This window comes from Carassius auratus, chromosome 50, assembly GCF_003368295.1.
Source record: "Carassius auratus strain Wakin chromosome 50, ASM336829v1, whole genome shotgun sequence".
Taxonomy (NCBI): domain Eukaryota; kingdom Metazoa; phylum Chordata; class Actinopteri; order Cypriniformes; family Cyprinidae; genus Carassius; species Carassius auratus.
This window is the reverse complement of record NC_039292.1, coordinates 1,373,530-1,400,144: the sequence shown is the minus strand read 5'-3', so window position 1 is coordinate 1,400,144 and position 26,615 is coordinate 1,373,530. Positions and strand designations below refer to the sequence as shown.

Here is a 26,615-nt window from a genome sequence, read left to right as displayed (position 1 = left end):
CTAAAAGCTAAAATACAACAATATGACATTCTATTTTACACAGTATTCAGGCAATATACAATAAATAGATAAATATTCCATTGTCCTCATTTGTAAGGAGGGATGGGTATCATTATGGTTTTAACGGTATTACTACTCTTACCGATACTGCTTAACGGTCCTTTAACGGTATTCTTATCGGTACTTTGTGTTGTGTTAGGCAGTCAAAAACTTTGCATTTCTCTGTCTTCACATAATGCACTTTTGAAAGATACTTTGACAGATTGCTTGTGTTTCCGCCCTTACATGCAAATTTTTTGTTGCACTTATGACAACCAGCGTTGTCTGCATCAACTCTAGTGAAGTATAACCACACTTTGGAACGTTTTGCTGTCTCCACCATAGTCACTCTTTGATTGAGCAGGAGTTTTCATACTGTAAGGGGCCGTTCACATATCGCATCTAAAAACGCGTAGAAAACGCTTGGCACGCCGCTTTCTGATTTTTTTTCACCAAAGCCTCGCTTCCATTATGAGTGCGCATAATGGGCGCCTATATTTGAAATAACGAACTTGAGCACGCAAAAGACGCGATATGTGAACAGCCCCATATGTGTTTGTGTGCCCTGCGCTCGTTCTTGTTGTGTGTGTGTGACTGACAGACAGCCTCCGCGGCGCGCATGAGAGATCTCGCAGATTTCACAGACAAATATGATCGCACATTAGAAATGTTTGGTGAGATAAAATGTGCACGATTATTACATTACATTATATTACATTAATAAGCAAAAAGTACATTCATTTTTTCCCCTCCAGTACCGAAAGCAGAACCGATACCATCAGATCTTACTGATACTACGGTCTTTCATAATTTAGCCCCGGGGCTAGTTTAATACCGGGTTTCGGATACCCATCGCTATTTGTAAGTCACTTTGGATAAGTGTCTGCTAAATGACCAAATGGAAATAAAGGTCTGTTGACAAATCATTTTAACATTTTAGATAAAAACATTAAAATACATTGTACTATAAGTATTATTTGAAGTTAACATTATAAAATATGTTTAAAGAAGTCGATTAACGCGTATACGCGTTATGAGTCATTTTCTCCTGATAACCCCGAAAAGAACTTCAATTACACTTTCAGTTTTAATCGTACAGATAAGAGCAATACATCAATCAAATCTGTAAAGGGTCTTCTTTTGTTTTTGGATACAGACATAACAACAAAACTTTGTGCACTTATAAAGTAAAGATAACAAACAAGGTGTGCTGTCTGCAGTCTTTGTCTGCGCTGATCGTCATGCACAAACAAGTTATTAAAATGAACTGTAACTCAGTGAATACTCAACGAAGAGACATGAGAGATAGCTATAGAAAGCTTGACATGTCTACTTTTAAACTAAACAAGTGCTGCCGAAAACATTCTGTGCTAAAGTAATCCATATGAAAACAACGCGATGTCTGTTTTTCATGTCTCCGTTCATTATATCTAATGTGACCACGCCCCCGCGCTGAATGCGCTATTCAGATTCAAACTGAAGCGCGGCTTGAATACGCCCACACAGAAGAAAAAGCAGCGAGACTGTTCAAGTTCTTTTATTTTACTGTTTGCTTCGCGATGAGAGGAATAAGACATAATTCACCCCAAACAGATGTGATGTGGTTGAGGATTTGAGAAATGGATTTCCTCACTTTATTCAGCAGAGATCATTAACATGAGTAAGTCTCTTTATATTTATTTATATACTTGTACTAGTTTTCACATAACGTCTAAACATTTTACTAGTTAGACTTTCCAAACTATAATTCCTGACTAAATGTATAATTAAGTGAAATATTATGAAGTTTCAATAACAATATGCAATACAATATCATTCAAAAGCTTGATGTTAATAATATAAGTGTAACAAATAAATGTAACCGTAACAAATGTAATAAAAAAGGGTGTTCTTTTAATTTATCCCCCCTAAAAAACCTGAAAAAATATTCTCAGCTCTTTTCAACATTAATATTAATAATAATAATGATAATTATGATAATAATAAGAATGTAAGGGTTACATTCTTTCTTGTAACTCCTCACTCACAGTGACACAGCTGACTGAGAGGCTCATTATGCAGCTCATTATGCAGGTCTTTGTCTTCTCAGGTGTAAATCACAATGATATTCATGGTAGTTGACGCCTACTCGCATATGACTTTTACCAACAAAAAGTGTCTTAGAAAATTTAAATCAATATATTGTTTTCTGTGAGTGAGTAAACAAGATGATTTTCACATCATTCAGAAAGAAAAATTTTAGGCTACAACCAGTTCTCAAAAATCCCGGGAACCATTGTTCTTTGTGTTTTTTTTTTTTGCCTTATTCAAGTGTTTTAACATTTTTAGTTTTTCTCAAAAACACAATCATGTACATACATTCATTTCACATATCATTATAGCCCAGTTTGTGCTGATTACAGTGAGATTAGACTTTACCCATTTAGATGTGTATAAGAAACTGAAAAAAGCACAAATGTCAGGGCATGACAAAACTTCTCCAGGCCCCAAAAATACCCTTAGACTCCAGAGGGTTAATAAAAAAAATGTTTTTCCTCAAAATATCTTTTGAATTGTTTTGTTGATGTATTGCTGCATAACAATAATTGCAACAAAGACGTGCATGGCATTAATGCCTTTATGACAGCTGCCAGATGTTAGAGAAGTCAAGCAGCACCTCAACTTACAAATATTTTCCAGCTCCTCCAAACACAGCCAATTACGGGGCAGGAAAGGGGTTTCTTAACGAGCTATTTCTAAGAGTCTGCCTGCGGGGCCGAGCGCTAGTTCCACGCTAGCTATCACACCGAGGTTCCACCGTGTAATTGGATTGTGTGCTTGAACTGCTGACTGAAATAGAAAAGTGCAGGAAGCTTCAGGTGATGGGAATCAAGCGTCCCGCGGGTTCAGCCAGACTCCATCTCAGCCAAATGTCAGGAGCGGCGTCCGGTCTGGAAGCGCAGCGGGATCTCAATCTGTGGCCGTACGCGATGTACAGTTCTGCATTGACCCCGAGCAGCCAGTTTGGGTTCAGACGTCTGCCAGGTCGTTGATTACGGTCAGCCGAGCGCTCGTAGACGTGCCCCGAAGACCCTGGATGCAACAGACCTTTTGCTTGGGCGGTTCTCCAATCAGAAGCTCCTTTTGTCAGATAGCAAAGCTTTGATGTGATCAGCAAAGGTGAAAATGAACCATTTCTGGCCTTTAATCTCAACTCCCCTGTGCACCAAAGTCTCGCAGTACATTAATTCTTTGGCTTCTGGAGGGTCTACAGTCTTCATGTCACAGATAATTTACAGCCTATTCTCAGAGAGGACAGAAATGCTGTTTGCGGGGAACACAGACGCTGACAAGCGAGATCACAGAGCTACTATCTGAAAGCATGGTTTCCTGACTACTTAAACCGCTTTCTCATCACAGTCAAAATCAAGAACAGTCTGTCATCACCACAGGTCAGATCAAACCCTGATGGACTTTCTTCAGTGGAACACAAAAGGAGAAACTGTGATGAATGTTCATGCTGCTCTATTAAGAGCAGTAATTTATGTAATTTAATCAAAAACTACACTGCTACAGTGGCATCTATTACATCCTTCAGTTTAGCATTTCATAAACATTCTATGATTTAAAAAAATATACATTTTTGTTTGTCTAATCAAACATATTAAAAGACAACTATAATAAATAAATAAAATTAACAAAGTTAGTTGAATATTTCCTAAATTCAAAAACGTTCAGATTCTATAAAAAAAAAAAAAAAATTTAGATTATGCAATTGAATTCATTAATAAATTAAACATTAAATACATCAAAACCCATTGCTTACTCTAACAAGTGTACCATTAAAAGCAGGGTCTCTAAAAAAAGATGACAAAATGACTTTCCGAAGTCAAATCCAATACACTACTAATTAATCTGCCATAAACCTAATGTACAAGCCAGGTGAAGTGTACAAACATGTGGGAAGTTAAAGTGTGCAATCAAGGCGTGACAACGATCTACTGAATAACATAAAACATAAAACAATAATTTCAAAGACACCTCCGTTGGCAAAGTCTGCACGCCAAGTGTGTACTGTGGGCGTCACATTTGTAGTTCAGAGACAAACTAATGCACATCATAAGAGAACACTTGTGTCCAAACCCTTCATTGTCTTCAATTATTTCAAATCCATTTCACCCTGATAGTGTTCAGATTGAAATTGCTGGCTGAAAGCATTAAGCCCAAGCTACAGCATGAAAAGTGTTGCCAATCAATTAACAACAACTTTGTTGTGGTAGCGGTTCATAACAACACAATGAATGTGCTCCTAATTAATGGTTGCAGCTTTCTTTCCATGCAAAAAGTGACAACGCAAAGCTAATTTGAGGTGCCATGTAGGTCCTAATTTGAAGTAATTTGAGAAAGGTGTAAAGTGCCAGACTTGATACAAAGGTAATTTCTACAAAATAACCTCCAGCGAAGTGAAGCCATTTGTTGCCAAGATGACAATTAAAGACAGCTCACGAGCGGAGGCCTAGAGACAACACATGGACAGAAGTCTACAGCAAACAGACAAACACACAAGCCTCGTTTGACTCAGTCTTTGTTTTCTGAACACACATCATCAATCAGCTCAGGCCTTCAGGGTCAGATGCTCTCAGCTCATTTCCAAATAAGGAGAGTTCACTGTAAAGCTCACTGTAATTAACCAACCCATTCGCCCCGAATGCACATTCATGCACAGATGAGTCAGCATGGCCGACTTGTTTATCTACAGTAGTGCTTAAACACTATTAGTGCAACACTGTAAATCTAGAAAATGATATATCTTTTTGGCATGCTACCAATCACTCCATACTCAGGTTTATATCCAAAAGTTTTTTAAAGAAGCAAAGTTGCAACCACCAAAAACAATGTTGTTTTGCCATCTTTCTCAGATCTAATGCACACTACAACTCTTAAAAGTAAAGGTTCCAAATGGGGATTTTGGCAGAGATGCCAGAAGAACCATTGTTGGTTTTCCAAAAGGACCTTTCAGTCAACAGTTCTTAATAGAACCATGATTTTCTTACTGTGACGAACATTTTAATAACCTAAAAAAACATTTTCCACAATTGTCAAATGTAAAGATTCCATGATTGTTAAAGGTTCCTAATAGAACCATCAATGCCGATCAAGAACCTCAATATTTAAGAATGCAAAGAACCTTTTATACAATGGAAGGTTCCCACACTTTTAGAAATAAAGGTTTTTACAATGATGCTATAGAAGAAAAGGTTAAAATAAACTTTAAAAAGTGTGAAGAACATTTGAATTATCTAAAGAAAACAATAAAAGTGCTTTTGGGGAACCATCAATACCAATAAACAACCTTTATTTTTAAAAAGGAAAGGTTCTATAGAAATGGAAAAAGTTCCATGGAGTGTTTTCATTGGAACAAAAGGTTATTTAGAGTAGAATAAGGTAAGTAGATTATTAAAATGTTCTTTACTCTAAGGAAAAAAACGGTTCTTTTAAGAACTGATAGCTGGAAGGTTCTTTGGGGAACCCAAAATGGTTCTTCTATGGCACTGCTGCAAAAACCCACTTTAGGAATCTTTATTTTAGTGAACATTTGAATCATCTAAAGAATCTTCTTTCACTAACCCTTTCTGGTTCAATTGAGTTTCTCCAAGGAACCACTGATACCAATAAAGAACCGGTATTTTTAAGCGTGCTGAAGACCGACTGCTAGAGTTCAGAAATATGCAGTTACTGTAAGGAAGCCATTGGGATTTGCCATGTGGGTCACGTCCAGTGTGGGGCTGGGATAAAGGAGTTGGGTTCAGATGTGGTTTCCAGAAGAATCTCAGGCACACCAAACCAAACCCACAACAGCCTGCCATCTGTTTTGATTAGGAGAATGTGTTATTTACGCTGACTTTCCAGAGTCACGCATGTTAAAGTGCTGGAATACAGCCGCAGACGTGTCATCGATGGGATATGATGGGCATCTGAGCTAAGGAGACCTGCTCCTGAAAACAGCTTGCAATGCTTCTTTGCATGCTTTAAAAAGAACCATAAGAAAAAAGGACTCTTTTAAACACCGTTAGCTCCTGATCAATGTATTTCCTTTCAAAACCAGCAAATGCAAAGCCACAATATGGCCAGCAGCTGTGTGTTCAATGGTGTTTGTCCAAGCCAATATATTTCTGAAGAACACATGCTTCAACTCAAGCCTAGCTTCCCTCCACACACCGATTCTGCAGATCATTCCAAACTTCTCTCGTCATGCCTTCCAAAATAGAAATCTCCAAAAAGTGAGTTGTGAGGTGCACAAGCACCAGCTCCAAGGGTTTCATCGCTGCAGGAGCTGCGAAACGTTACCTTTACAAGCCCATGTTTAATTCATGCCACGGCTAAAACGAGCACTTGAAGAAAAAGCACACGGTTGGAAAAGAATCAGAGAGCGTTTCCTGTGTGCTTCAGTGGAAATCAACTGAACAATAGCACAGAAAAATGTGCAACATGAATCTAGATTTCAAACCTTGATCAAGTGTAAATTACAAACATTTATAATGCATTTTGTGCAAAGGTTTATCTCACTAAGAAATATACAGGTATTCAATTAAATTATTAAATTAATTATACATGTATGATAAAAAAAAATATTTCCTTTGATTTGGAGGTGAAATATGAGCCAGACATGTCATTGGATCAATAAGAACGGCCACAATGGTGAAACTCACACCCATGTTTGGAGCGATTAAGGAGCCGCGGGGCCCCAAAAGGAGTCAGGGGTCCACTGAGGAATGTCTTATACCAACATCCACCAAAAGAAATGCTCACACAACCAATGAAACAACAGATCCTGAACAATCTGGTTACACATGACCCATGTATGAGATTGAGGTTTCTGTCTTTTTACAAATAACTACAATATAGTGAATGTACATCGAAGACTACTGATGGTCATGTGCTTTCTCAGTCCAGGGTTTTTGCTTTTAACACTTGAGTTTTTATTAATAGGCTACATGTTGTGAGGGTAGTCATCAGGTTTTGGTATGGTGGTTTCCATAAATGCTAACGCAAACCACAATTACCAGTGTTTATATATTTATATTCCAAAGCTCTGATATTTTTAAAAACTGTAACACAAGGCCCACACTGTAATAAATGGAGTTATCACCACAATCTTGTGAACTGGGCAATACTTTCTGCCAATCGCCCACCCAAGGTCTCTAGGCTGAACAAAAGAAGAGAGACATTCTGGCTGACGGTTTGTTAAAAGGTTGGCACAGAGAGAGAAACGGGGAGATGTGAAAGGCTGGCAAACTAAATCTCAGCTGGATGGTGACGGGAGGCTGTGAACCCAACTAAACAATACGTGCAGCTGTGCCATGATGGATCTACAACCATCCCACTGACTCCAGAATGGAAATATTATAAAAAGGGTACAAAAGAAAAACCATGACTTTCCTACGATCCATCCAGACGGGAGAATTACCCCTCTATGAGAGCATTTATCAAGAGGGAGTCAAATTATCACAACCATGCTCATATAACTCGTTACAAACATATATGTTGTTATTTATGTTGTGGAAATCACAAGATAACTTAAGAATCTTCACACACACCAATTTTCATACAACAGCACACCATAAAAACTTTCAAATTGGCCCATGCAACTTTTTCTAAATGATATGAAGTCGTATTATCAAATTAAGGGTAAATGAACAACAGAAATCTCATTTTGGGTGAACTAGCCGTTTAAAAGAAGTTGCACAATTTCCAACAGTAATATCAACAGTAAAAACAGTTCTGCACAATGTGCTGTGCACTTTCCAAGAATTGAAAGTGAGATAACAGGAAGTGCCCCTTGTTAGCCACAAACATTAAAACATTATTTTTCCGGAATTACACTGCTTGCTAAAGCAGAGTAAAAATGAAGCTGTCTGAAAGTGATTTTAGAAAAGAAAAACTAAAAAACATTTGGCGTAATTGGACCTGAAGCCAAGGCTGTTAAATCTAATCAAAAGAACCTTTAGTCTTCGTGCTTGTAATGCAAAATGAAACCCGTCAAAGCCATTTTTTCTAGCATGAGCCTGACTGACATTTCAAAAATAATTCCACATCCACAGACCGGGAAAAAAAACTTCTTACTTCCTGTCCATTCTAGCAGAAATATGGCTCGAGATCTGAGACACACGGCGAGAGGAAAAGCAGGGTTAGTGGTATTGAGCTGTTAGATGTCAGCACTGAGTGAACTCAAGGCATGTCTCTTTAGAAACAGCTCTCGTGAAGGACTGCGCTTCATTATCTCGCTCTCTGACCTTCTGACCTTCGGCTGCATCTCTGTGTTCTTTCACGCCACTAAAGAGAGATCTGCTCCTTAAAGCGGCTCTGTCAAGATACTCTGACAAACAGATGAAGCATCCACTGAGAAAACATCACACAGACACATCATTGCTCTTTACATCAGGGAATGAATTTAATTTAACTAAAAAAAGGCATGCATGCTGGGTAATTAAGTTTTCGACCACTAATTCATTCCAATCTGTATCATCTAGGCTTTTCTAGATAAAAATGACAGTTTTGTAAAATACAGTAAAATTACTATCAGAAATTTCTAGTCTTAAGTTTTTTTTTTTCAAACTAACTGAAAGTTTTTCTGGACAAACTTTGCTTTTCTAGACAAATATTAGTTATGATTTCAATTAATAAAAATGTTCCTTTCATTCAAATTTTAATTGCAATTCTGCGTCTGGTTTGGTACCTTAATTCAAATACAGGAACTGAGTTGGAATTTGAAAGTCAATTAATATTTAAATGCCGCACAAAACCAATGTAAAACATCAGCTTCACATTAAAGAATATTGGAATGTAAGCTAGTTATTTACAACAACAGAACATTGGTGCATTCTAGTGCTGCAACGACTCGGCAGCGTCATCGATTACGTCGACTACAAAAATATGTCGACGTGCGTGAAATGCGTCGACGCGTCACACTGTTTGTGTATGCACGTAATGGCATAATGGGAATGGAGAAAGTTGCATTCTATCACAAAAACAGAGACCACTGTTATCAAAAGTATGGGAATACTTTAAACAGAGGACAAATAAATGGCCCTTTGTTCCCTTCACAAAACCGATATGGTGTACCACCGCAGCACCGAGCACCTCAGAGGAAAACATCTTGGCGCTCTCCGGTGTTACGGTTTAACTGGTTACCGTGTGATCTGGTGACCAACTTCCTGCTTCAGGTCTGATATTCTTGCGCTTGCGGCATTCTGGAAAGTTGAGAAGTTTTTAACTCGAAACGGTTCGGACGCGCCTGGAAAAAACGAGTGCGCCGTGACCGCGTCGCTTCCATTATTAGCGCGCTTATTGCATTTATATTTTATGGCTTGTGATCCTAAAGAACATTTCATGACATCTCAGACAACTGTAAATGTATGACTACTGTGATTTCATTATAAACGCTATCATAAACTCATATTTATCATAGTAAAATAATTTTCTTTGCCTCTTTATTATTTTATACTGTAAAAACTTCAACCACATTGGTTGAAAATGAATAAAGGTTGAAATATTATATTAGAAGTTGTACTTACATGTTTTTTTGTAAAGTTATACAAACGATTCATTAGCTTATTAAAAAAAGAACAATCGATTAATTATTTATTGTAATACAAATAATCGTTAGATTAGTCGACAGAAAAAATAATCGTTAGTTGCAGCTCTAGTGCATTCTTCAACCCAAATATGGGACAATCATTAAATTCTCTAGAATTCTTTTGAATGTAAGCCAGTTATCTACAACAACAGAAGTGCTTCTTCAAAACAGTCAAGCGTTTCTGTAAATCCACACACAAAGTCCCAAAGGCAGCTGGACTAAAGAGGTTCCCAGCAGCGAGCAGCTGTCCTCTGGATCTACAGCGGTCATCACTTCAGACACAAACAGGAAGATTCCTGTGTTCAACCAACAAGCTCCCAGAAGGCTTTTCAGCAGCCTCCACCCTCGCCTCTGCGTGACCCAGCTCAGAGGAAGCATATAATTGTCTTCCCCCCCACAAGGGAATATGCCAGGAGCTCATAACAATGACTGAGAGGGCATTTCACGTCTGATCTGACGCTAAAACTGCTTCAGATCCACGATGGAGATTTCAGATGGAGAGCAGAAGTTACATGACCAGACTGAAGAGGGAGAGAATTTCATTAATTTAGCATAAAAAAAGAATATTAAACATACAGACCTTAAATAACATCCTAATACAGAAGCAATTATAACTTTAATGGGCTAGTTTTAGGTCCAAACAGGAAGAGACATGAATGGATCATCTGTTGCCAAATCAGGAATAATGCAGTAACGCTAATCAATGCAAAGGGTTCTGGGAAATCTGGTGCCATTAGAGACCTGAGGGATTCTTCGATCTCCACATGAACACAAGACATGCATGTGTGCTCAACATCAAAAAACAAACTCTTAACACGGAGACGGCAGCTAGATTAATCACAACGATTGTGCTGCTAACGTAAAATTAAACAATTTAAGCAGTGCAAATGTTTAAAATAGGCTCGACTTTTATTAGAGACTGATTTAAATGCCATTGAAGTCTGAGAATAAGTTCACATTGTGAAAAGCACTATACAAAAATGTGACTATTTACAAAGCGATGAGATAAACATTATATTTTGAGCTGAATAAGTTAAATTAAATTAAAACTCACTCTAAACGTTTGCGTCATAACTCAAAAACAATTACGGAATGGCCAGTGACATTCAAGAAAGTTTTATATTTTAAAAAAATATTTTACAATTATTTGAAGGTTAATATTATAATATTCATGCAATGAAAATAATAATGCATCAAAATTTCGGCAAATGAAAATGTTAACATTTTATTTTAAGATTTGGTATTTTGGTTAAAAAAAATAATAATAATCATAATTTCAGTTAATTTCACGTTCATTGCTTTTTTGTCACAAAATGTAAAATACATGATTTCCCAGCTCTGTTCTGCAAAATGTGACTATAATGCATTAATATAAAAAGATATTATAAACATTAAAATCAAGAGTTTCTGTAAAGCTGCTTAAAAGTAATGCGTATCATAAAAAGCGCTTTCCAAATAGATTTGAATATTAACTATTTGATCAAATTTAGTGAGAGAAACTTAAATTATGAGATATATAATATCTTCACAGACTAAAAACGTAGACAATATAAACCATAGCTGCCTTGACTCCAGCCTCAACACACTGCGAAAGAGAAACACTAATCATGTTTCGTCTCTGACTCTGTGCGTCCTTGGAGGAGGAGACGGATAAAAGGACCTTTATTGTGGCTCTGAGATAAAACGAGAGAAGCTGGGAGCCAAACACAGATCCGCTGGAGCAGATTCACTCACGACGACACACCACATCATGTAGCTATTCCAGCAATAAACAACATCCTCAGTGCTAACCAGGAACCAAACTTGTGTATTTTCGAAAATGTGGGAAAACAAACTGCTGCGACACCATTAAACCTCATGTAAAACTATTTCACACAACAGTTTTTATAAATCTTTGATAATTATTATATGAGCAAGTGAATAAGATGGTAGAAATGCAACGAATACAACTAGAAACTAATTTTCCACCAAAGTTGAAATATTCAATGAATCGAAAACTCAACGATTTGTTTTGTTAACTCAAAAAACATTGAAAAATGTAAACGTTTTAGTAGAATAAATAGAAGTAAACATCGTAATATTGGTGCAATGAAAATCTGCGATGCAACGAAATGGCTGCAACCAAAAATGTTCGGCCTTAAGTTTATGAATTGTTTGCGCCAGTGAAATTGAAAACTTACTTTAACAATTAATTTGCGTCATAACTATTTAAAATGTTTTACTAAAACAAACAAAGGCAAATATCCAAAATATGCCAGAATGCTCCTATATAATTTGTTAAACATATACATAAGCAGCACAAACCCAAGAAGACACCATGACCTACATAAATCACTTACACTTGTGCATGTTGAGCATTTTGACTGAGTACTCGACGGATAAATCATCTTAGTACTCAAGTAATCAGAGGAGCCGAGAACGAAGACATCATGATCATTCAGACACTGCCTTAAGTCATCACACTCTCAGAAAAAAAAAGTACAAAAGCTCTGTCACTGGGGCAATATCTTTTCAAAAGGTGCACTTTTGTACCTTTCAGGTACTATTATGTAAACTTTAGGTACTTGTATTGTATTTAGGTATTTATATCTATCTTTAAAGGTACCAATATGGACTGTTTAGGTACAAAGGTGTGCCTTTTCTAAAGTTTCCTCCAATAGTTGCTCTCATCTGGAAGATCATTTAAGAGTCTGAAGGGGGACGATATCATCTGGGCAGTTCTCACGGCTCAAACATCCTTCTGTTCCATCTCGTTTACATGCCGCTCAAATTTCCTAAAAGCTACGCTTGGTATCTGGCGTGGTGTTGTGGAAAGTCTTTCAGTCGCAGAGGGAGTTCAGAAAACGTTCGCTCACAGATATATATGCCAGATCACAACCGGTTTATTTACTCTCTGATTAGAACGATCCCTGGAGGACGGGAGAACTCCGAAAACTCTTTGAGGAACGCCGTAAGGTTCTGATATAAGATCTAGTAAGAGGATGTGTTACATTCTGTTTATTAACCATCTGGTTAAAGAAAATTCTATAGAGTTAGTTACGGAAGCAAAAACGACATTAGTTTTCTTCATCGGGAAACTGTTTTTTTAATAACCGATAAAACGTTAAAGACCAAAAATGACGTAATCGAGTCGCTCAAAAAACTTAAATATTTGTTTGCATATTTTAACTTAAAATATATTGCTTCTTTAACATCTTTAATAATTGTATATATCCCTGTTGTTCTTCTAAAGCCGATAAACATCTTTGTCCAATTTTCAAAGAATTCTCTGCTGCGAATCCAAGTTTGTAATGTTGTAATTCTCAGTGGCTTATAATGTTTTAACAAAGAGATTTATTTTTTAAATACCTAATTGCGAAAATTTATGGAAAAATATTTCCAGAACCACCACCACTGAAAAAGTGGGCGGGACTAAAGAATTCCAAATGCACCCCAAGAAGTGGTGTAAAATTTAACAAACTTGTTAAATATCTTTGCATTATTCAATATTCTTTTAACAGACTTGTTAAACATCTTTACAGAAAAGATGCATGCAAGAGGCAAATATTATACGATGTTTACTTATACGTCCTATATGTTCAGAAAAATTGTAAATATGTAGATATTTAGTTTTACACATCAACTCAAAAAGATAATATGACTAAGTATAACATCAGTAGTAGGCTATTATTAAAAGTAAATGAAAGTAACACTTTTCAGCCTGTCACCATCATGCAAACATAAAATACATGACATGTTCTAGTTCTTTGCAGGTTTTTGCATTCCACTGCGCTGCTTTTCTATAGCTTTTCTATGTAAACATGCGTTCGACCAGACTGATGTGAAAAACTCGTCTTGCCCGCACTTGTTGAGTTGAACATGTGCTTCTTTAAGGCCCTGATCCTGTGCTGATAAGATCCAGACGAGGTCTATCTCAGCATCGGTGTGGGAAGGGAAATAAACTATTTAGTGTACGGTATGTTAGCGCGTGACAGCTTGAATTAACATTTAAATTCAGCTCAAATCACACTAACAACTCCAGTCCTGCATAAAGAGCAGAGACTCCAAGATCATCTGGAATGAAAACACTTAAAGGGGAAGTAACCCAAACAGTTTCTGCAAGGTTAAACTTGAGGACCTATAGAGTAGTTCTGCATCCTCCATATGTCTAAAGAGTCTTTAGTTTGACCAGATTTATAAAAGACAAAATCTGCTTTACGCTTCTCTCCGAAAACAGCAGAGCTCCTCTGTTTAAAAATGAGTATTAGGTAAAAACATTTTACCTACTATATTAAGATGAAAACATGAGATGTTTTTCCATGCAAATTAGCCTATTGTTATTTTGTGTAAGATGATGCTGAAGGGCTTTTGTAAATTAAAGAGAATTTTCAAAAGATTAGCAATTAAACAATTTGCAATTAAAACATGATTAACTGAAACATTTTAATTTAAAAAAAGAAATATTGTAAATATTTTTTTTAGATGTTTAACATGACAAAAATTGACAAATTTACAAATTGAATATTTTATTCAATATATTAAAATTAAAACATGAGAATGTAAAAGATTTTACAATAATTACATTTAAGTAGCAATTTTTTTTTAAAGATTAAAAACGACAATAAAAAATGGAAAAAACTGAAACATTATTTTAAAACGAATATTTTAATACACTTTAAAAATGAACATACGTTTAAATTAAAGTATCGTTTATATTTACCAACATTGGGGAAATTGTTTAGTATGATAAGGATTATCACTATTATAAAATAAAAGTAATTAGTTATTGAACAGTGGTGTCTTTTATTGTATTGCACTTGGTTGCGTTTTATTACAGCAGTATATAATCTGAAGCTAAATTTTTTATTGATTTTGGACTTTGGCTTCATCATATCAACCGTTCTTTACGACTTAAACCTCCGTGAATTCAACTGGGCTCTCTATATTTGATCAGACAGCATCAGCATAATTCCTCAAAATGAGTAAAAACTGTGAAATGCAAATGATGCAAACCTGCAATATGTTAAATAACACTGATATCCGATATGCATTTTTAAAAATATCCTAATATTTAGATAAAGATGAATGTATGGCATACAGAAGTAGCTATCCTATAATCTTCTCTTTATCAAACCACATAATAGTTTCCTTTCATTATTCTAAGAGACGATTTTTCTCAGTCGTTCACCGCTAATCTTTCAGATTTCCTCAAACAAACAGCACTTTCAGCCACCAAACAGCGCTGAGGTCTGAACGAGGATGAAAAGGCAGCAGAAAATTGCAGCACCTGACATGTTTTGACATCTCATGAATGCAGACGCAGTCATCTGTCATAGCGCTGGAAACCTCAGAAACGTTGCTCTTCAGCGGCACGGTTACAAGACACAAATACATTTCACCTACAAATAAACCGTCAATAGAGATTAACACTATCAAGTCCGACTCCAGTTGCTTGGAGTTGCTGAGATAACTAACATGCATTATTAAAACACAACAACAAAACTTGAGCAGTTGAAAAACCACGTAAGATAAGCAACACACAATGCCATGTGTTTGGACATATCTATAACTTTGAAGCCTCTTCATTTACGAAGGTTTAGCAGGAACACAAAAGTCTCATAAAAGATCCATTGATGCATAGCAGCTTCAACGTTTAATCTCGGACAGAAGCTAAACCTTTGAAAACATCTAGGAGCAAAACTCAACAGCTGTAGCTTAAAACTCCATGTAACTTCCATTGATTAGAATGGAATACTAAAGTAAACGTCAGTCTGCAAATTAATAAAGTATGATTCGAAACCAGATTGACCAAAAACAGACTGTAGGTGGAATAGAGTTGACTATAGAAATGAAAACAAAACAGCAGAATCAAAAAACATCCCCCAACAGCGATTTGAAGACAAGGCCTTAACTCACTGTGATTTAAGATAGTTACAAAGCTTTGTGAGGAGTGTAAAATCCTTTCATTCAACACGATCCACTCCAGTTCTGATGAGCAAAACCCTCGTCTTTCACTGCGCTAGAATCCACTTGGGCTCCGGCCAAATGGCAGCACAATAACAAAATGTCAAAGCGAGAGAGAGAGAGAGAGAGAGAGAGAGAGAGAGAGAGCGTGACTTAGTAGACGCTATCCTGAGCTCACCTCGCCGCAGGAACAGAAATCCCCAGCGAGCCATTTATCTCCAGGAGGCTTTGTTGTGGATCAGGACAACTACGACCGCAGCGGCACCCAATGCCAAAAAGGCTTCTGCTGGATCCTGAACATGAATCAAACCGCACTGAATGCAGGTTACCCATCCAACCACAGCAGTCAACCAGGTTTTACCCCAAAATCCATCACAAAATTGCCAGTCAAAGACAGCCAAATCATCTCATTAATTGGTCTGGCTGATGTCTTGGTATTCTATTGTACTGGTACTGTTTTTGCTGTAGTGCTTCACATTTGCAATAATGCAGTAAACAGATAAATGAACACATGCAAATCAACATTAATTCAGTTTTGCAACATTGCAAGCTGTAAGTCAAGTTTTAAGATTAGCCGTTGACCGCGTTGGGCAAAGTTACTTTTAAAAGTAATGCATTGCTTTTGCATCATGTTTCTCATCCGGGCTGGGCTTGGTTTGTTTTTAATATAAGAAAAAGTGTAAAACCTTTTCACACCTAAAGCTGAAAGATATAACACTATTACGCCATTTAAAAAAAATAAACACAACATGTTGTGTTTATCTAATGTCAGTTTTGCTTACTGAATAGGATCACTGAAGGTGAAATATTGGTCGATAAAATGGGATTAAATGCATTAAAGGATATCGGTGTTATTTAACATACTGCATTTCACTGTTTTTACTCATTTTGAGGAATTATGCTGATGCTGTCTGATCAAATATAGAGAGCCCAGTTGAATTCACGGAGGTTAAAGTCGTAAAGAACGGTTGATATGATGAAGCTGCGGCCCAAAATCAATAAAAAATTGAGCTTCAGATTATATACTGCTGTGATAAAACGCAACCAAGTGCAATACGATAAAAGACACCACTGTTCAATAACTAATTACATTTATTTGATAACAGTGATTATAATCATCATCATAATCAACCATTTCACCAATGTTGGTGATCTCAAAAAGGCGAGACTCATAAACGATTCACATTAACACCACAGAAAACAGTCCCAGGACAAAATACAAATCCGGTGTAAGTTTTGAATAAAGCCTGGTTATAAAGCTCAGATTTCAGGTGCTTTTCAGCACTTATCCGCACAAAGCCAGAAGCAAACCTAGGAAACTAGGTAACATAACCTCCAGAGTCAAACAAACCCAGAGTTTCTCTCTCTGGAATGGGGAACTAAGATGAAAACACCCTGAGCAATGATTCTCTAACGCACACAGCTCAAAGCAGATGATCAGCGCTTGTGCACAATTCATAACGAAAACTATAAACCCCCTAAAAACGTGCCAGAAAGTCAGGTACTTTCCAAACACGCATTTATGGAACTGGATTCTCATTTGTAGAACTGTAAGTGGTTTTCGCCACTCGCTCAAACATGAGCACTTCTGGTTTGCATCGTAAGCTTTATGGGTTTGTTTTTAAGCACACAAAGAACTACCACACTAAAACAAACAAGAAACAACTCCAGGAAACACAGACGTCGAGCTGAAGGGTATAGCTGCTCAAGTTCAAGTGCAATATCATGGAGACCTTTCAGCTAGACATCGACCAATCAGCATCCAGGACTGCAATTATCCATCAAGGATATTTACAGTGTTGGAGAACATGAGAACGTCTTTGGGAGTGATATTTTGGAAGAAACTGTTGTTTTGGACTTAATGGAAACAGATGCTGTCGAATGTCAAGAGACTTGAACTTGATGATGTTACATTAAAAGCACCTCGGACCTTGAATTATTAATGCAAAGTGTACATTCTCATGGCTTTTGTGCATGCGTGGCTGAGTCGCTGATCTTTAACGGAGCACATGTCAACGCTGGCTCATGTTAAGAAAGAGGACGGTTTCATCCCGTGAAGATTTTGAGAGGACTTGTGCGGTTTGAAGGCAGGAATGAGGAAAGATTGAGTCCTTCAGCAAACTAAACAGGACACAATAATTACTGCGACAGGATGACAAACTGACACCAAAACACTAACCAAGCTGCTGTTGCTTTCCTGATAAATGACCCTCCTTCAGTCTCTTTTACCCAACAAAGACACACACACACACATGACTTTTCTGAGAAACTGAACATACGTTTTTTTTTTTATTTGAGTCCAACAGTTGGCTTTCGGAAGTAAATACATCATTAGATGTGAAACTGATTTTATCAATAACTTATAAACCATTAAAGACAGACCTACTGTGAGCTCGACGCTTGTTTATCAATGTAAAATCTTCTGTTAAAGCCATCAACCAACAATGGTTTTTTAAAATCATGTTTAAAAGCCAAATTTGCAATGAAAATTATATCATATATATACAAAGAGATCTTTAATCTGGTGTGCTTTTCTCATCCCTAAGTAGCCACCAACTCCCAGGAAGCAGTGCAACTGACCAAATATATGCATATTTTCCAACAAACATAAAATATTTTGTCTCGAGTCATAATGACATCTTTGAATCGAATCGTGAGTTGAGTGAATCGTAACATTTAGTGAACTGACCTTCTAGATATCAGTCATGATCATACCAAGGTACTTCCGGTTGTACTATGGTACAGTTACGGTATCACCATGGTATTCTGATTAGTATGGAACTGGAATTATGACATCATGCTATTTTTAAACAGTAACCCAGCCAGAAACATGGTAATAACACAGTACGTGTTCTACAGCACTCAAGATAATCATCTCCATAAACATACAATGTGCACTAATGCGAAGGTAAAGTTACTTCAAAAATACCGCGGTTTTTGAGGAATACAGTGTGTGTATCTTGTGTCCTTCTGTTCAACACACACACACACACACACACGTTCTTTAGCCGCTTTAGCTTTTGTAAGCACGAGTTCATCACACACACACACACTCGACTAACTGATCAAACCCAGCCAAACAGATCAATCACCTCCCTCTCATCAATAAAGACACAGAGGTCACTCTGTCGCTGTCAAATATGATTATTATACCGCTCAAAAACACTCGAGGTGTGCTAGCAGAGCTAGCGGCGGATGTGATGACAAAGAGCAGGAGCGTTAGCATTAGCATTCAGACGGATTTAACTTCTACAGAAATATTTAAACAAAACAAAAATAAAGTACCACAGCAATAGATATTATTGATCATTAAAAATCACCAAGACATCTGTGATAACACTCAAAACAGCTCAAAGCAGCACACCCAGCAAAACGATCACAAACCACAGAGGATTCAAAAACAAAACACCTTCACATGCTAATAACTGTTCAAACAAATACACATAATGAAATCAATCGCATTACTGTGACATCTCAGGCATGGATAAAGTCATGAGGTCATGCAGTGCTAATCACGACGGCTAAAGCTAAAGAAACACATAAATCTTATATTCAAGATACATGAAATATAATAAACATGCAGACTCACCCCCAGAGGATCCAGACCGAGCTAAATGCCATAGATCCAGCAGAAACCAGCAAAAATACCCCTCCAAGGAAGTGTGCTGGGGTTACACACACACACACACACACACACACACACACACACACACACACACACACACACACAGATCCAAAGACAGGCCGGTTTCAATGTACACTTCAAATCCGCTGCAGATCCAGAACAACCAGCGAAGAAAGCATCAGGTTTAACGACATTTTACATCAGTTCCTTAACTCTGAACGCAATAGATCCCAGATAACCAGCGTGTGTCCCAAACTCGGCTTCACTAGAGCTCTGATGATGATCTTAGCGCTTGTGTGCGTCTCTCACTGCAGCAGCACGAGCTCCATCACATCCGGGACACTGATCCTGGAGCGGACCGACGCGCACAAAACCCGGAGCTGGATCCGCTCTTCAGCGCGCCGGGAACAGACTCACCAAACAAACACTCATACTGCATGCACAAATACTGATTCATTTACCATACCAATACCAATACACATGTGATCAGTCATTAAACACAAAATGCAGCAATATTTATTCATTTATTTATTTTATTATTTTATTATTTTATTATTTTATTATTTTATTATTTTATTATTTATTATTATTTATTATTTTATTATTTTATTTATTTATTTAATCTTCAAAAAAAAAAGAAAAAAAAAGAAATACCAACACATAAGTTATGTTTACTCATCAAACACACATACGCTTCATACAGCAATATTTATTTATTTCTTTGGTAACAGTTTACATAATGTTCATTAGTTAATTACTTTAGTTAACATGAACCCAGAATGAGCACAGCATTTATTAATATTAGTTAATGTTCATTTGAATATTTAATGCATCATTAAAATCAAAAGTTGTGCTTGTTCACATTAGTTCATGCACTGTGAACTAACAATGAACAACTGTATTCTCATTAACATTAACAAATATTAATAAGCACTGTAATAAATGCATTGTTCGTTGTTTGCTCATGTTAGTTAATACATACATATTAAAGAAACCTTATTGTAAAGTGTTACCAATTATTTATTTATTTATTGTATCTAATCTTAAAAAAGAAAATACCACTGTATAAGTTTACTTATCAAACACACAGAAACACTTCATGCAGAAATGTTTACTGGCATATTTATTTATTAATTTAGAGATTTAAAAAAAAAACAAGAAAAAAACAAATCTTACAAATCATAATGTATGTTTTCTATCTCATCAAAACATACATTATGAACAATTTTTCAAACCTTGTATACTATAATCTAATATTCCTCTAGATTTTCAGTCACGTCAGTATTTTCACAGCAGACATTATGAACTAAACCTAAAGAATCCGGCTTGTATCAGCAGCAGTGGTTTTATTACTCCAGCAGAAGCTGTAAATGTATATGTCTCTCATCGATAACCTCTCACTGCATAACTGTGAAGCCAGATGTCATTTCTGATGTTTGTCCTCCAGCAGCAGGAACATCGAGCGCAGGAGTACAAGTGTTAAGACGAGCAGAAATCACATTGTGTTTGTCACAGAACATGAAATGATAATCTCTTCGGTTCACTCAGGGCTCCGAGGTGACGGGAAAACTGAGGCATTCCAAGACAGTTGCCTCGGCAACCAGGATATATGATAATGTTGCTCTGATGAGAGAGAGAGAGAGAGAGAGAGAGCTGTTGTGTTCAGGTGGAAAAGTGAATTTATGAGATAATTTTCACACTGTGAGGGAGGCTCCTTCATCTTCTCCTGACCACTGCATCCAAACATTCATGAACACTAGTCACCTCCATTTACACGCTCGAATCTCCATGTGAATCATCATACTGAAATTATCATATTTACATGATGTCGGTGTGGAGATTCTGGGAAAACAGACAAAATGTGAGGGTCAAGCAAAACTGTGGTAATCTGCGTATATACCTGTCTGTGTGCTGCCATGGTCAGCGCGCCTAATTAATGAGTAATTGCTGTGAGATGTGGGAGGAAGCAGCGAGGGGTTGGTGTAGGGATGATGGGGAAGCTAATGAGGTGAGACAAAGTGGTAAAACACAAGCTTGATTTCTTCCTGTGTTCACTGCCATCTGTGAAGCATTATGATGGTAAACTATCTCTCTGTTGCATGGCGTTGGCGTACAGATGTGCCATTGTTTCACTCCTCATGGCCTAATTTGACGGCGAATGGCAACAAAAGCATGCGTCCATGGGTTCTAGCACCAGGAGAGAATCAAAGGCATGCTTTGACAGACCTCAAATTACCTACAGATTATCCAGCGTGAAAGCAGCACTCAACCCCTGTGCCAGGTTACACGGTGCACACAGGTGCACGAGCACAACACCTCATAGTGAATATGCAAATTAGCTGATGCATATGCACAGGTGCTTTTAAAATGTCTGCTGGAAGAAATGTGTTTTAATTAAAATGCGCAAACATGCAAACCTTAAGGATGCAGAAACACTCTTTGCAATTGCATAAACTCCTCAGAATGTACAGCATATGTGTCATTAAACCAGATAGCCAATGTAATATTAGTAAGGTAGCCGGATAAACATTATTTATCGGTTAACTCATTCACTAATTCACTTTACCTCCACAGTAGTTGAAAGAAAACCGACAGCGCCTCTAGCGGCACTGATGAGAATGCAACGCGAACTTGAAATCTAGAATAAAAACACTGCAAAAATCAATGTGGAAAGTATTTCTTATGCAGTATGTTTTATTTTATATATGATTATATATATATATATATATATATATATATATATATATATACACCAGAAAATAGGATTAAGAACACTGTACATTTTTGAAAGTTGTAAATAAAGATGATTGGAGTAAATTTGACTAAAAAAATACCATTTCAGTTTTTCTACTTAACTTGTTTTCAGATTTGTTACTTGCCATTTCTTTGTACGGTAATTGTTTAGCTCTAAACAAATATGTCTGTGTTTTTTGATGAGAGAGACCAGAGGAGATGGACTTTTTCACCGGAGGAGGAGTTATGGATTATGGATGCATCTATTAGCTGGAAACAATTTTTAAAGTTAAAAACATCTTAATGATGGAATTGTTTCTTATAGACATGCAGCTTTTGTTTTCTCCAGATGTAAACTGATGGACTATATCACCTATTCTTATCACCTGTTTGGACTCCCATTCTGACGGCATCCATTCACATCCATTGGAGAGCACGTGATGCAATGATACATTTCTGTAATTCTGATGAAGAAACAAATTAATTTACACCTTAAATGGCCTGAGCCTGAGGACATTTTCAGCAAATTTTCATTTTGCTTAAAAGGATGGTGAAAAAAAGATTCCCTTTTATCTGTGGTTCTTCTTGACAGTTGCATTCTAAACAGTATGTACAATGTGCACAATGCTAAAAATAAAAGAACAAACCATCAGTCCTGAGATTACAACATGCTGGCTTTATATGTGCATGTGAGCATCACGTTCAGTAACAGTGAGTATAAGCCGGTCAAGTCTCTGAACATTCATCATAGTTTGGTTAATCCCTGCAATAAATGTCTACAGAGGCCTGCAGGGAAACACATGTAGATGATGAGGTCGAGGGCTTCTTCTTTAACCCTACATATGAAAGCTTGTAAAATAGGGGCCATGCAACCTTTTTAACTCTAAGATGAGAGGAAACTCTGATTTATTCCCCTGACCTTAATACAGCACAACAGTAGGGCTCCAGAGGTAAAAAGGACATTCAAAGGCTCCATAGAGAGAGAAACTGATTTTAAGCAATAATTTTTCAAGACAGATCCACTATGAGACCCAAGGTTATAAAACGATGGTGTATTCTTCTGTTGAAGCCACAAAGCCAGTGTCATTTCAAACTTCATTTTTGAGACGCAACATAACTTATCATTAATAATTAAATTGTATAGCACAAATGTTGCAGAGCAACAGTACTAATAGTCATGATAGTTTGGATTTAGCTATACAACACTAGATAAATACCCAGCTACTTAAATTCATAACATTAAACATTACCAATTCTAAAATTTACATTACATTAAAAAAACATCAGCTTAATAGAACGTAAATATTTACAGAAAATGTTCTACATATTTCTATAATAGTATTTATAAAATTTGTATCTCTTTATTTTACTTCATATATTTTATAATAACATACAATATGGTAGTTTTTTGGTAGCAGAGAATGAATTGAAATGTTCCTCAGGGGATCTGATGCGATACTGTAGCTGACGACTGTATGGTTATAATTTGATCTCTAATAGTATCGATCTTGAAAGTAAAAAAGGTCATAAAGTAATTACTGCTGTGAAATGTCATCTGATGAAAAGAGATTAAAAGTAAGTAGAGCTAACAGCTTTTCTGGTTTTGCTGTAGGAGGAAGTACTTTCCCTCCATGCAATACGAAATACCTCTAGACTTGTTTTCCTCTAGCTGCGCTCCATTTTTCGGGCTGGTCTCTTTAGGGTGCGAGTATGCTCATTATACCATGGTGTCAAACTGTTTTCCTTAACCTTCCTTAAGCGTAAAGGAGCAACTGTGTTTAAAATGCTAGAAAAGAGAGAGTCCATAGTTTCTGTTACATCATCAAGTTGTTCTGAGGTTTTGGATATGCTAAGGAATTCGGATACATCAGGAAGATAACTTAAAAAGCAGTCTTTTGTGGTAGAAGTGATGGTTCTTCCATACTTGTAACAAGAAGTAGAATTTACAGTTTTAGCTAATATGAAGTTTGCACAAAACTAAATAATGATCTGAGATATCAAGAAGTAGATATAACACTATCACCATCAATTCCATGTGACAGTATTAAATATAGAGTATGATTTTGACAATGAGTAGGTCCTGAAACATGTTGTCTAACACCAATAGAGTTCAGAATGCCTATAAATGCTGATCCCAATGCATCTTTTCATTATCGACATGGATATTAAAATCACCAACTATTAAAACTTTATCTGCAGCCAGAGCTAACTCGGATGTAAAATCACCAAACTCTTTAATAAAGTCTGTATGGTGCCCTGGTGGCCTGTATACAGTAGCCAGTACAAACATAACAGGGGATTTATTATTAACATTGGTTTCTCTGGATAATGTTATATGAAGCACCATTACTTCAAACCAGTTATACTTGAAGCCTGCCCTCTGAGAAATCCTGTAAACGTTGTTATAAATTGAAGCAACTCCTCCCCCTTTGCCTTTTAGACGCGGCTCGTGTTTATAACGATAATCTTGGGGGGTGAACTCAATTAAAATAATGTAATCATCAGGTTTTAGCCAGGTTTCTGTCAGACAGAGCACATCTATATTATGATCAGTGATCATATTATTTACAAAAAGTGTTTTCGTAGAAAGGGATCTGATATTCAATAAGCCAGGCTTTATCATTTGTTTATCCATAATGCATCTGTTTTTTTTATTTGTTGAACCTCGATTAAATTGTTAATCTTCGGTTTGGACGTTTTTTTGTATTTTCTAGTTCGGGGAACAGACACGGTCTCTATAGTGTGATATCTAGGTGAAAAAGTCTCTATGTGCTGAGAATTAGCTGACCTCTGTGACGGGAGGCAGCTAGCAGACGGACGGTCTGCCCTAAAAACTCACCCAATTGTCTATGAAACCTATGTTATCCTGTGGGCACCACTTAGACATCCAGCCATTGAGTGATGACAATCTGCTATGCATCTCATCACCACGGTAAGCAGGGAGGTGACAAACACCATATATCCAATGAAATGATCAAAACCTGATCCAGAATCAGTTCCGGTTTTCTGTCTGGTTGAAGGAAGCCTGTAGTGAAGAGAGATTCACGCCTGATTTCTGCGAGAGTCATGGTGCGAACAGCATTTTTCGTCATGAGTTCTCGTCACTCGAGCGATCACAGGGCCGATACGGTGGAAGTGCTGAAAGACGGGGAAACCTGGATTGCAAAACACAGTGTCTGCACAGATGCATGTACCGCACACACACACACACACACACACACACACACACACACTGTCAGCAGGGACGACCAGGTGTAAAATCAGCACACCTGGAGATCCACATCAGTCTATGATATTAAAAAAACATTGACATTGGTTAAAGTAGATATAAACCATGGATTAAGAGTTTTAATGTGGGTGAAGCCAACTTAATCACTTTTGATTTGTGGTATCAATGCGATTCTCTAATCAGCATTTTTTTTTATCTGTGTGTGTGCATTATGCTACCTTAAAATAAGGCATAATTATAATGCTTTCCTAATGGAACAGCCATCAAAATAGACAAAATATTCTAAAAAATAAATTATATAAAAAAAAATACCCTATAAAACATAAATATATATTTCTGAGTCAATTTCTGCTGAGACTGCGTGACTAAATATTTGCTTGGTTTTGTCTAAAGCTCAGTTGAATTTGTTCTGCATCATTAGACGTGACATTATGGTGTGTTGGACAACAGTCTGAGAGAGTTTCATTTGGAGAAACAAGTCATTGACTAACTGGGCAGCAATGCAGCTGTCTTTGGGTTTGGACACAGTTTGAGTCATTAAATGAGTGTAGAGAGATGAGCCTAACACACATACACACACACATACACTCATTTTCCCAGCTGTGTGTTCTCCTCAAATAAAAGGGAGCTTGTCAGATATCACAGAAAACCAAGATGCCCAGAGGCCCGAGACGTTCAAAAGTTCACATACTGACCTTGAATACCAATCACACACACTCCCCGAAAAAGCCCATGCCTAAACAACCACACCACATCTGAGCAAAGCACGAATACTGTCTGTCAGTGAGAGGGGCCATCTAAGTGGCTTTTTCATATAATATTCACAAATTATATATATAATTTGTAAATTGTACAATATACACTGCTATTCAAAAGTTTGGGGTCTGCATGATTTATTTATTTATTTATTTTTAAAAGCAGTCTCTTTTGCTCATTAAGGTTGAATATATTTGATCAGAAATACAGTAAAAACTGTAAAAATTGTGAAATACTATTGTAGTTTAAAATATCTGTTTTCTATGTGAATCTCTGTTAAACTGTAATTTATTTGTGTGATCAAAGCTGAATTTTCAGCATCATTACTCCAGTCTTCAGTGTCACACAGTGTTACATGTATCCTTGATGAATAAAAGTAGATATATTTAAACAAATCTTTCTGACCTCGATCGTTTGAAATATAGTGTATGTATTCTAAACTTCTCTTTTCAGTTCATTTGAGTCGAATTTCAAATGAATTGGCCACAATACACTTAAAGTTGAAATTAATCGATTTTACACACTGGAATTCCAAAGTTTTATTATTTATTAATAAGATGAACTTAAAACAAATGTATAAAATTGGGATTGCTGTTATCAATTGAAATTATATTTAATTTCAGGAACGTTTGGATTTTAAAGGCATTTTCAATGCAACTTTAAATGTTGCACAA

General features: G+C 36.7%; 2 protein-coding genes across 10 annotated transcripts in view; both read right to left on the bottom strand.

Annotated features, from left to right (window-relative positions):
• LOC113066591 (zinc finger protein 609-like) overlaps positions 1-19,573 on the bottom strand; it is a 78,544-nt gene extending 58,971 nt beyond the window's left edge. For both annotated transcript variants that reach the window (XM_026238507.1, XM_026238512.1), the window contains exon 1: positions 19,188-19,573. The gene's annotated coding sequence lies outside the window, so the exon portion shown is untranslated. The remainder of the gene's footprint in view (positions 1-19,187) is intronic.
• The window catches only part of LOC113066589 (neogenin-like), a 1,074,835-nt gene that overhangs the window by 988,331 nt on the left and 59,889 nt on the right, over positions 1-26,615 (bottom strand). The gene's annotated exons all lie outside the window — the stretch shown is intronic.